Consider the following 13487-nt stretch of genomic DNA (forward strand, 5'->3'; position numbering starts at 1 on the left):
AATGCCCTCTTCACAATCTTCAGTGAACCTTCACAAATAATCTGACTTCACACACAATTTCCCTCCAAATCAATGTAGTCTTAATTTAAAAGAGAAATAAAAGGAAAGTAATTTATTATAAAATAACTTCAGTTTGTAAGTGATCAGGTACAACTCATCAGAAAACAAAAGTACACGGTCAGGTGTTTGCGTGTATGCGTAGGATCACGGTGGGTGTGACAGCTGCCATTGCAGGCTCTCTTGAGTTAAAGACTTCAGTAAACACCATTGACATTGTCCTTGGGCTCATGATTTTCCAAAGGGGCAACCAACTCTTGGTAAATATCTGAACAAAACAAAGTATTTCATTTGTATGACATCTGCATTACCGGAAAATACAGGGAATGAATACAACAGTGCAATAACTATTTTGAGTTTATATATAAATTGGAGTTAAAGTCTAGGCTCAGATAACTAGAAATAGTTTTTTCAACCACATCAATATGTAACAGGACCTTTGAAGGTCATGTGGGACAGTTCTTTACTGAGTGAGACAGTGTGGTACGCTGCAGATCATCTGAATCCCAGGAAGGCCCCCCATTCTTATGGCACTCACAAATGCCCACTATTTCCTGTCCACCTGCAGAGTAGTTGGGTCTGCCTCTCCCAGGCAGCTGCACTAGCCAGGCCTGGTTTATATGCAGTCAGAGGGCCCCTAGGGGAGTCTTAGGTCACTGTGCCCTTCCCACAGTGTTCAGATGGGTGGTGTCAGGCCCAGAGGTGCAGAGCTGTTTACCCTTGTTTCCTGAGAAACCAAGGGAGGGGCCTTTAGTGTCCATATAGTTCTGTCCTCCAGCAGGTGACACCGAGTAGCCATTTAGCTACAGAGAAGTCTGAATAAGGAACAATATGGTTACTTTCACCAGCCCAGAAGTAATTGTAAAGGCCCATCCTGGCCTTTATACCTAATGATTAGCAACCAAAGGGAACACACAGCTATCTTCATGCCAGTGGCTTCTCTCAGTGTGTGTGCACAAGTATGTACCTGGCAGGATGTGAAGATGGGGCTTTCCACCAGTTTGTCCCTTGGGTTGCAAGAAGCCTCTTTCTATCATTCACATGGGTTTTCCCCTGGGGGCCACTTGTATTGGATGTTGGTAACTGGGAAATGTTTGCATTTTAATTAAATTACCTAAGACAAGAGAGTGCTTAGAAAAAAAAAGAAAAAAACATGAATGGTCTTTCCACATGTGAAATCATTTTCTCTTCAAAGAAATAAGACAAGTGATGTTCCAACCTCAGCATTTGTATTTGTTTGCTTTTTGTTTCTTGGTTTTTGCTGAGCACAAAACTGCTAAACTCAGCATGGAGAGGTGAACTTCCACGCTGTATCCTCAGCATCTAGGGTACTGACATCAGGCACACAGGAGGCATAGAATACAGATTTGTTGGCTATGAGTATGTGAAGCCGTTATGGGACTGTCCTTTCTAAATAGTCCTGGGCCTCTTTTTTCTCTCACCCTAGTTTGGTTCCCCTGCCTCTTTCCAAGTCAGTCATCTCACTATTTTCTAACTCATTCTCTCCCTGACACTGGCAAACAGCCCTGCTTGAGAAAGAGTTGTTAAATCTGTTGGCAGGGCCCCCATATTGTCTTTTTAAATGGCTGTCTTGTGTCCACCTGTTGGAAGAAGCAAGAGCCTCCCCAGGTCTTTTTGGAGGAGCAAATCTAACACATTTCCACTTTATCCTGGCACCTTCTTGCCTAGAGCCAGACATGGAGCAGCATAATCACAACCCCAGGTTAAGTGAAAGTTAAAACTAAACTTAGAGCTGGAAGTTTGTAAAATTCACTTACAAATATTTTCAAGCATCTGCATTATGCCAGATACTGTTCTAAGTTGTTGGGGCAGCAGCAGTGACCAAGACAAACTCTGCCCTCATGGAGCTGGCACAAATACTGCAGAACATGAGTGGAGTGAGGGGAGCAGCCAAGAGAACAGTGTCCTCAGAAGAGGGAACAGCAAGCACAAAATCCGTAAGGCAAAGAGATGGGGGGAGAAGGTAGGGAAAGAGGTCAAGGAAGGAGAGGGGAAGTGGGGTAGTGTCAAAACCTTGAGGACCTTGCTAGTCATGGCAAGGACTTTAGGTTTTACTTGGTATAAAATGGAAAGCCACTGAAGTGTTTGAGTCCGTGAATGCTGTAGTTTGTATGTGTCCCTTGAAGTTCATTTGTCAGAAACTTAGTCCTGAATGCAACCATGTTGAGAGGTGGGACTTTTTTTTTTTTTTTTTTTGAGACATAGTCTTGCTCTGTTGCCCAGGTTGGAGTGCAGTGGAGCGATCTCGGCTCACTGCAATCTCTGCCTCCTGGGTTCACACCATTCTCCTGCCTCAGCCTCCCGAGTAGCTGGGACTACGGGCACCCGCCACCACACCCAGCTAATTTTTTGTATTTTTAGTAGAGACGGGGTTTCACCGTGTTAGCCAGGATGGTCTCGATCTCCCACCCTCGTGATCCGCCTGCCTCAGCCTCCCAAAAGAGAGATAGGACCTTTAAGAGATGATTAGGTCCTGAGTACTCTGCCCTTATAAATGAATTAATGTCCTTATTATGGGAATAGGTTAGTTATTGCAAGAGTGGGTTCCTGATAAAAGGATGAGTTCTGTTTCCTTCCTTCCCTGCCTCTCATTGTGCATGCTCTCTTGCCTTCAGCCATGGTAATGACACGGCAAGAAGGCCCTCACCAGATGTGGCCCCTTGACCTTGGACTTCCCAGCATCCAGAACCGTATCTGGCCTTTTCATAAATTACTCAGTCGCCAGTATTCTGTTACAGCAGCACAAAACAGACTAAGGCAATGAATTTTTTCTGAGCCCTTAATTTAAAACTTCTATACTGCAGTATCTCTTCACATGTGGTACTGGAAGTGTTAGCACTAAGACCCCAGGAAAGAGAAGCCAATTTAGCTCTTCTACTGGCCACAACTCCAACAATACCTAGTCAATTCCCTGTTTTAGGAGATGGCTTCAAGCAGAATAAACTCTTCCTAAGAATTTATAAAGCCCAGAGTTGGCTCTAGGTGGACCAGGACTTTTCCAGGATTGACACTGATTGAACATCTGTTAAGTGTCATTCAGGCATCCTGCCAGCATAAAAGATGAGTAAGATGGGGCCTGCGCGTCAGGCCTTCACTGTCAGAGTTGTGTTGCCCAGTGTGATAGTGGCTCTGGAGCACTTGAAGTGCTGCCAGCAGTAAAGTAAACACCAGTTTCTGAAGACTTCGTGCGAAAAAGAGAGTATAAAATACCTAATTCATAATTCTTTTCAAATGTTTAGTACATGTTATAATGATACTATTTGGGGGGATTTTCATTTTTTTTGATACTATTTTGGAAGTAGTGTGTTAAAAGAAAATATTACAATCTCACCTATTTCTTTTTACTATTTCTAACATAGCTCGTAGAAAATATAGAATTGCACACGTGGCTCAAATTGTATTTCTACTAAACAGTGCTGTTCTAGAAAAAAGGGTCTGCTCTTTTGTTGGTTGGAGTTTTAATTTTACTTTTTTGTTGCCTCTAATAATGGGTGTTCAGATTTTGAGAGTTTACTCCTTTTCTGGGAAGAACCACTTGTTCTTTGACCATTGTAGGGGAGTCCTCATTCTATCCAGTTTCTCCAAAAGCAAAAGAAATTATTTTGAGAAGTAAAAGGTAACTTCTGTAACTCTGTAAGTTACCTATACAAGTCTGAGCATTTTTACACTAGATTAAGCAAACCTCTTTAACAGCCTCTAGTGGATGAGGAAGGGAATGAGCCACGTCTTTTTTTTTAATGCTTTTTGTTATGGAAACATTTTAAATATATATGAAAAGTAGACAGAACTGTGTAACAAACTGCTGTGTACTCCTCACCCAGCTTCAAGAATGGCTATTTCATGATCAATTTTGTTTCATTTGTACCCCTACCCACTTTCCCTCCTTTTCCATATTACTTTGGAAACAAGCCCAGGCATCATATTTCATCCACAAATATTTCAGTATATATCTCTAAAAGTTAGGGATTCTTTGTAAAATACAACATAACCGCAGTAACATTATCACACCTAACAATTATCAATTATCAATATCTTAATATCATTAAATATCTGAACAATATCCAAATTTCCAATTGCCTCTTTTTTTTTTTTTTTTTTTTTTAGTTTATTTGACTCAGGATCCAAGACACAAAGTCTTGCTCTGTCGCCCAGGCTGGAATGCAGTGGCATAATCTCGGCTCACTGCAACCTCCGCCTTCCGGGTTCAAGCAATTCTCCTGCCTTAGCCTTCTGAGTAGCTGGGATTACAGGTGCTCAACACCCCACCATGCCCAGCTAATTTTTGTATTTTTAGTAGAGACAGGGTTTCACCATGTTGGTCAGATTGGTCTCGAACTCCTGACGTCGTGATCCGCCTGCCTCTGCCTCCCAAAGTGCTGGGATTACAGGCGTGAGCCCCCGCGCCAGCCCACACATTGCTTTTGATTGCTGTACCTCTTGAGTCTCAGGCTCCCCTCGCTCTTAATGCATTGGCTTCATGCTCAGTCTCCACGTCTATAATGTGGGTATAATACTGCCATTCCAGCCCCACACCTCTAATGTGGATAATATACTACCAATTCAGTCCCACACGCCTTAGAATAAGTCTCACTACATCTCCTTGGTTCAAAAGTAGTTACATGGGCATCTCTGAACCAGTCACTGCAGCCAGGGAACCCAAGGCTCTAATTAGCCAGGGCTGGTCATTTTCCATTCCTGGAATCAGAGTAGAGTTACTCCAGATCTGGATCATAATCCCAAAAGACACAGTCCAGAACACCATAATCCCGAATGCTGAAATTCCCAAAGATGAAAATCCCTAAAGTATAAATCTCTAAAGTCTAAAATCCCAAACATCTAAAATCCCCAAAATCACAATCACAGAATAGCTGCATCATGTTAGGCCAGCTCTTTGGACTATCTCCGTGCAATTGCCCATCATCTATCCCCATAATACCCTTTTCATTTTGCGAATTTTCTTTTTAGTTCTTTTTCTTATTTTAGTTTTTTTCCACTATTTTAAATTTTCAGCATGATTTTTTATAATTCACTATGCCATCTATTTCATCTTTTCATCATTTCCAATACTGGACATATACATTGTGTAGAGACTTTTGGAAAATTCTAATTCATTAAATGCATTTTTTGCAAATTTAACTCCATAAAAATGCATCAGCACAGCATTGACTTTGTGTGTAAGCATTGCGCATATACATAAAAATGTTGAAACATCCTCAATAAATGAAGAGATGGCCTTTTATACAAATCTGCATTTGTGAAAGAAAATTTCTTGAGATCTCAGCTCTTTGGGCAACTGCCTATGTGGTAACTGCATGTCACAGTTTTTTATTGATCTCATCAAAAGATTCTTTGTCACAGTATTTCAGATGACCAAATTTATAAAGCTGGGCACACACAATACCAACTGTAGTGATATGCATTTGTACACTTCCCTTCTTGCCCTATTTCTTTATGAATACAGATGTCTGCTTATAACTTCTATACCTGTGCTACTGTCGTTAGAATACCTGAGTGTTTATGCTTGCAAAAATATTTGCGTTATTATTGTCTATTTTTTTGTGTAAAATGGCCTATGAAGTGTTCTGTCATGTTTTTATATGTTTCTTAAATAAATCCTCCTTTAAAATGTAAATTAATATCTTTCAAATAATTCTCTATTATTTCTTCCAGAATTATATTTTCAGGATTTTGATCTTTTGGGATTTCCATATTCAAGATTCTGGTGTCTGGAATTGTGTCTCTCAGGATTATGATTGGGTCCCTCCCCACTCTATCTAATGTTAGCATGCCATAGAGAATTTGGGTTTTCCAACCCGCAAGTCTCCAAATTATTTGACTCTCACCCATCTTGGTTGCAGATCACAGCCAAAAAAAGGCCTCTCTTAACAAAGCCGTATTTTTTCCCTCTGTGCCTCTAGTCAGTTTTGAGCCTACATTTATCTCTTTCCTGTGGATCTTACTAAAAGACACAAGAAATAGCCAACACACTGCACCATTCTAAATGTTTTTCTAGTGAATCCATTAATGGTGTACCATGAGTAGGCTCCTGTGTCAGACCAAGGAGTCAATAGGTGGCAGCATAACTAGCTATTTTGTTGTCACTTAACAAGGACTGCCAACTCTCCAGTCCAGGCCAGCCTGCACTAGCCTTCCCCAACCTTAAATCAGCCAGTTGCACATTTTAGGCTTAGTCACATTCAACACTCACTTCTAGTACCAATTCCTTTATCACTTAAGAGTCTTTGTATTGCTAATGATAGAAAACGTGACCATACCAGCTTAAATAAAAGAGAGAATTTATTTGCTAATATAAATTAAAGGTCTAGAAATCTTCAGTTATAGATAGATTCAGGGCTCAACCAACAACACCAGCACTTGGTTTTTCTCCGTCTTCCAATTCCCATTTTGTTGGTCTTGGTTTTAGACCCCATGTGGTCAAAGGATGAGTGCAGCAGGCCCATCCCCTACATCCTCAACAGATCTGGTTCCAGCCTCATCCCTCAGGGATAGAGCTCGCCTCAGGCTACAAGTTTCCTCGATTCTGATGATCACAAGCCATCACCAGAAGTCTCTAGGGCCAAATGAATGCAAGGCTCTGATTAGCCAGCCTTGAATCACATGCTTTTCCTCTGTCTGGAATGGGAGTGAATGCCTCTGGATGCACATGGTTTGAGAGTGAGCGCGGGATGATTCTCCACACAAACAAAGGGACATGATTATAAGTAGGGGAAATGGTTGCTGAGCTGCCAAAACACAACGGAATACACTGCAGACTTTTCCCCAAGTAAGATTATATCAATTTATATTAACAGGGTACAGAATACTACAAGGTTTGTTTTTAATTTATCTATGTTTCTGAGATTATTTTTAAATGATCAACCCTGTATGTAGCTGTACTGATAATTATGTGGTGGAGAGGATTATTCCTTTGTTTCTGCTCTTTTAAATCAAATAATTCCCATATTTTAACATTTTGAAAATAGATTCTTACAACCAATGCATGTCTTTAATCTGGTAGTGTTTTTTTTCACCCTAAAAATCTATAAGGGGTCATTCTGCAGTATAAGAAGGAATAATGTAAGTTTTAGAACTGAGGGATGCAGTATTATAAAACACCTTTCTACTACTGGGGAAATACTGCACCATAACAGGTAGTCATGGAAACACAACTTGAAAAACCAGAATTATTAAAAACTTATGTTGCCGTATTTTACACATGCCACTGTTGCACTGATTCAGTCCATGTTGACTGGGGGCCACGGCAGGAGACTGTGATTCTTCAGCACTTTTTCTACACTGGCTAGACCTACATTATTGTTTTATAATCTTCTGCCTGCTCTTGGTTTTTTATTTCTATAGATTAATATGGAGGATTCTTTATGTGATTGGTCTGCAAGCCTATTGGTTATTGTTTTACTCTGTCATTAAGCTCAGACTGATGTATATTAAATGGGAAAGAGATATGCATTTAAAATTCTCTTTAAGTCCAGAATTGTGATTGTCTTTATTCATCCAGGCTTTCAATCCACTTATCTCAGGCCTTTGGTTATAGTATAACAGCCTCTCCCATCCGCATCACAGCCTTTCTCTCCACCCGCTTTCTTCTGCCTCTTCTTATACTTACAGAAAGGAGGTAGGTGGTATCACCCGAACCTGAAATGAGGCTGAAGACATTAATGGCGCTGGACAGTGGAGTGGAGCCCAGGCTTTGGCCACTGCTCTGCTGCTGCCAGCTGTGTGACATGGGCAGGATGCCTAACTTCTCTGGACCCCTGTTTCTTCCTCTGTAAGTGGTGATGTAGATTTTGATCTCTGCAAGTCTCCTGCAGCCTTAAAGTTCTTTTCTTTTTAAAGAACGTGGCTGCTGGAAAAGCTGACACTGAGCTTAGAACCCCGCTTCACCCAGGAAGGCCAGACAGCACTGTTACATCCAGCACCTGTGGGTCATCCACTGCAGAGGTGGCTTCCAAAGCCTCTGAGGTTAGCAGTGTGGTTGTAGCTCTCCCCTACCCACCACATGATCTCTCCCCATCTCCAGCTTTTCTTGCCTTATTTTCTTTATCTTTTTATTTCCTTCCCTTCCTTTCTGATTGTTCTATTTGTTTTCAATTTTCTTAATCCATTTTTCTCTTCACATTGCCCAATGGTGTAAGCCACCTGCACTGCTTAAGACTCTGCCTGCGGCCGGGCGCGGTGGCTCACGCTTGTAATCCCAGCACTTTGGGAGGCCGAGGCGGGTGGATCACGAGGTCAGGAGATCGAGACCACGGTGAAACCCCATCTCTACTAAAAATACAAAAAATTAGCCGGGCGTGGTGGCAGGTGCCTGTAGTCCCAGCTACTCGGAGAGGCTGAGGCAGGAGAATGGCGTGAACCCGGGAGGCGGAGCTTGCAGTGAGCCGAGATTGCGCCACTGCACTCCAGCCTGGGTGAGAGAGCGAGACGCCGTCTCAAAAAAAAAAAAAAAAAAAAAAAAGACTCTGCCTGCACTGCCAAGCCCACTGATAGGCCAAGGGTTTTACCTGCTGACCTTTTCTCTGAAAAATTTCCCTTTAACAGCTTCTCCCAAGAAGGCTTAAGTCTAGTCTTGGCATTTGTTATTTACCATTTCAGGGGGAACAGTCTTAAGCTTTTAAAGGAACATTATGCTGGGCAAAGTGGTGGTTCACACCTATAATCCCAGCACTTTGGGAGGCTGAGGAGGAAGGATCACTTGAGGCCAGGAGTTGGAGACCAGCCTGGCCAACACGGCGAAACCCTGTCTCTACTAGAAATACAAAAAAAATTAGCCAGGCATGGTGTTACACGCCTGTAGTCCCAGCTAGGGAGGCCAAGACAGGAGAATCGCTTGAACCTGGGAAGTGAAGATTGCAATGAACCAAGGTCGTGCCACTGCACTCCAGCCTGGGTGACAGAGTAAGACTCTGTCTCAAAAAAAAAAAAAGAACATTATGCTATAGTAGAATTTGTAAGAAACATTGATTTTCTTTTTCATTCAGCAAACACTATTTTCCAACACCTGCATTAAATGCTGAAGCAACAGCAGAAACAAAGCAGAAACAAGATGGACAAGGTCTCTGCTCTCATAGAGCTTGAATTCTAGTGGAGAGAAACATACAAGTAAATAAACAGATAAATAAGACAGTGTCAAGCGGTGACGTGTGCTATGCATAAAAGAAAACAGAGCAGAAATGGGTCATGAGGGAGAGCATTTTTGCTGACATTTGAAGAATAAAAAGGAACAAAAAGATGAGTGTACCAGGCAAGAGTACCAGGCTTGCAAGTAAAAGGCCCGAAGATGCAAATGAGCTTGGTGCATTTAAGGAACAGAAAGATGTGGAAGGTAAATTAGCAAGGCAGAGTATTACTTGAGATGAAGACAGAGAATTAAGGAGGGGCCAGATTTTGTGGGTCCCTGTGGACCTAAGAGTTTGGACTTTTTAAGTGAAATGAGAAGTCATTGGAGGGTTTTAAGCAGGGGAGGAACATTATCTAATTTATGTCCTAACATGCATAGTAGACACCTGATAAATGTGTCCAAAGTTGACTGTAGGAATAGACTCAAACTACACAACTACTCCCTTGCATGTCTTGGGGACTGCAGCCTTCTAGGTGACATAGTCCCTTCTAAGTGAGCTTTTCCTAAGGTAGGGGTCTCCAACCAGTCTATGGCCCCTTAGGAACCAGGCCACACAGCAGCAAGTGAGCAGCTGGTGAGCGAGCATTCCCTCCTGAGCTCTGCCTCCTATCAGATCAGCTGCGCATTAGATTCTCAGAGGAGCAAGAACCCTAAAGTGAACTGCGCATGCGAGCTCCTTACGAGAATCTAATGCCTGATGATCTGAGGTGGAGCAGTTTCATCCCGAAACCATCCCCACCCCCTGCCCCCACTCCATGGAAAAATTGTCTTCCACAAAACCGGTCCCTGGTGCCAAAAAGGTTAGGGACCACTCCCTTAAGGGATGGAAATAGCCATGAATGGTATGTGTACTGACAGGGAGAGAGAGAGAGAGAGAGAGAGAGAGAGAGAGTGTGTGTGTGTGTGTGTGTTTGGGGTGTCTATTACTTAGAGAACTTCAAAATAATTCTGAAAATACGTAGAGAAATTGTCATGTCGCCCATGTTCTCTTTTCAGACCCGACTATAATTAGACTTCCCCAAAGATTCACTCAGGCGTTTACTTAATAGTTGATCAACTTTTCTGTTTTCCTGAGGGTTTGTATCGGGGGAAGTGGCTGATAGCTGCAGGCCTCCACCTCTGTCCAGCCCCATGCCTGCAGGTATTTATTCGTGTATTAAGTCACGGGTGGATACCAGGCCAGAGTTAGACAAGAGGGGGTCCCTGCCTTTAAGGGGCTCCAGGCAAAGCAGAGGACTCTCAGTCACTTATTCTTGGATACTCCACTCCAGGAACTGTGCCCATGGCCTGGCATCATGAATCTGCTCATGTAGTTAGACTCCTATCTCAGGGAATTTTGAGTTTAAAAGATCCTTAGACATCATCTGTCCCAGTACTCCCCAGTAGGAGCACTTCTGGTATTTTGAGTGGGACTGTCGTAAGCACCATAGGAAATTTCCCATTCCTGGCCCCGCCCACTGAATGCTACAGGCCCCTGCCCCCACCATTCCCACTCACTGCTCGCCACCCCCAACAGCTACCTGAGTTGAAAATTACTCATCTAACCCAGTTCTATCACCTTACAGGTAAGGCAGTGTTAGACAACATACGTTCTTTTCATGCCTCTGGCGTCTGATCCTAGCAGAATCAGGACCCAACATTCAGATTTTACAATGAAGCCAGTTTCTGAAATATGCCTCTTTTTTAAATTCCTCAACTGTTACTGTTTTCTCAGAGTTATATGCTATGTGTTGCAAATGTAAGTCTGAACCTTTAAGATGGGTTAAGAAAAACTTATGAGCATTTTCAGATCATTCTATACATAACTCAAGGTTTTGATAAAATGTTTTCTACATGTATTCCATTGCCATCCACCTCTTGAGTTCTTTAATAATGAGAAATCTGACTTTCTTCCTTCTGCCCTCTTTATCTCTATGCTTTTGTCAAGCATCTTCTAGGAGAGTTACTGTTACCCCATTAAGTGTGGGGGACAAACATTTTGGCATAGAAAGCTATGGATCTGCAGCTGACTTAAGCTGTATATTATTTACCCTGACTTGGGCACCAAAATCACGTTTCAAAACTCATTTGCTGCCAAGTATGGTAGCTCAAGCCTGTAATCCCAGCAATTTGGGAAGCTAAGATGGAAGGATCACTTTGAAGCTAGGAGTGCAAGACCAGGCTGGGCAACAAAGCAAGATCCCATCTCTACCAAATATAAAAATAAAATAAATTAGCCAGGTGCAGTGGCATATGCGTGTAGTCTCAGCTACTCAGGAGGCTGAGGCTGGAGGATTGCTCGAACCCAGGAGGTCAGGGCCACAGGGAGCTATGATTATGCCACTGCACTCCAGCCTAAGTGACAGCAAGACTCTGTCTCTAAAAAAAAAAGAAATAAATAAAACAAAACCAAAAAAAGAACCTCATTTGCCTTCATACACCTGACCTGCTCTCTTTACCTGCATTTGTAACTTTCTCCCCACACACTTGAATGCCCTGTCAATGAGAAGAAGCCCTTAGCCTAATTAAGAGATAAGGTAAGGTAGGTAAGAGCTTTTCTTTCTTGAGTGACTCTTTTCCCTATTTCTCAATGGAATAGTCAGTATTTACAGTGATACTTTCAAATATAATTTTCCTAAAGGAATCTCAAGTTCCATGAACAGTTATTTTTGTGGGAATAACTAGAATAAAGTTGGACTCTTCACTGAGTGGAGGTGCTCATCTCCTCTTGTCACTGTACCAAATAGCTGTGTATTACACCTTGTGGGGAGGAGAAACATTTAATTTTTTTTAATTTAGGTTTTTTTTCTTGCTTGCTTCTTAAGCAAAACCAATTTAGTTTCTTTTTCTGCAGCAAAGGAGGTAGGAACAAACAACAAATTAATCAGACAGGAAGCGAATAACCACAGAAGGACGTCTGCCTCTGACTCAGTATGTCACGTTTAACAAGAGGCCAGAGCTTGTCCGAAATGGCTGTCCAAAAACGACCCCACACTTGCGTTAGAAGATGATACCTTTTTCAGGGACAGTTTTCTCTCTTGGCTCCTGTCCCACTGGCCCTCTGTCTGCCTGTGTCCCTGACCATGGCTCCCTGCAGTACCCTTTAACGGTAAGAAAAATTATATTCAAACTAAGTTTATTTCCTTTATCAGCTACGGGGAAGAACTAAATGGCTTTTAATGGACCATAGTATGTCGAGATAAAGTTGTTTAATTTTTCTGTAGAACACCATGTGAGCTATTCCTATTGCCCAGAATGCTAGTTTCACCACTATGGTGATTGTGAGTGATTCATAACTTATGCTTTGTGCCAAAATGTAAGCAAGATTTTCAATAGAATTTTTTTTGACCACTGGACAAGTTTGGATCCACAGGAATTTATTTTCCCATTTAAATTGGGGGCTTATGTCAGTAAATATATCCTTTTGGTGTATGATACACTTGTCCACACAACTGCCTTTGAATCTTTGGTGTGGCCAGCAACAGTAAGTGCTTTAAAGTACAAGGAGCTATTGGAAGCTTCAAACGAAGATACCATGGAACTAAGCTGTTGCACTGTTGCTGCCGATGTGCTATTTAAGTTCAAAACTCAAACTAAACCACTTCTAAGCAGAGTCTTTTATAATACGATTTGTCTTTTAGAATAAGTCTATTCCTGTTATAACAGTGTGTGCACAATTACTATCGCAAATCAAATTTTATAGCATTAGTTATAACTTTATGTTTAATGTGATTAATGTTTTGGCATAGATTTTTAAAATTTCAAGCCATCTACTCAGAGACTTACAGAGCAGAACTAAGGAAACTTTTTACATTAAAAAACTTTTTTCTGGCATATGTAGGAAGAAACAATTTGACTTATGTTCCTTTCTCTCCGTGAAGAAATATAAAATAAAGCTTTAAAAAACTCAGAAGGCACATATAACTTTAGTCACTAAGTACAAGTTTTTTGTTTTTTTTGTTTTTGTATTTTTAGTAAAGACAGGGTTTCACCATGTTGGTCAGGCTGGTCTCAAACTCCTGACCTCAAGTGATCTGCCCACCTCGGCCTCCCAAAGTGCTGGGATTACAGGCATACAAGTTATTTTAAATAATTTAATGGCATAACTAGTATATGTAGTAGAGAATGGAGAGGTGGTAAATGAAAAGGCTACTGAAAGATTCTAACTAAGCAAAGTAAGACAGCTTGGTAGAGAGAAAGATGAAAGACTGGGGAAAGAATAGGACAGGACAGTGAGAAAGGAAGATGAGAAACTGGGGAAAGGTTTTGAGGTTGATCTGTGTGGAAATCA

General features: G+C 41.7%; 1 protein-coding gene across 4 annotated transcripts in view; it reads left to right on the top strand.

The window, feature by feature from the left end:
• Positions 1–13487, top strand: part of WIPF1 (WAS/WASL interacting protein family member 1) — a 124950-nt gene that overhangs the window by 74624 nt on the left and 36839 nt on the right. The window contains exon 1 of one of the 4 annotated variants that reach the window (XM_032755327.2): positions 11994–12305. The exons of the other annotated variants lie outside the window; for them this stretch is intronic. The gene's annotated coding sequence lies outside the window, so the exon portion shown is untranslated. Of the gene's footprint in view, positions 1–11993; positions 12306–13487 lie in introns of those variants that run through there. 4 annotated transcript variants of the gene reach the window in all.

Source organism: Hylobates moloch, unplaced genomic scaffold (assembly GCF_009828535.3).
Source record: "Hylobates moloch isolate HMO894 unplaced genomic scaffold, HMol_V3 SCAFFOLD_1, whole genome shotgun sequence".
Classification (NCBI taxonomy): Eukaryota; Metazoa; Chordata; class Mammalia; order Primates; family Hylobatidae; genus Hylobates; species Hylobates moloch.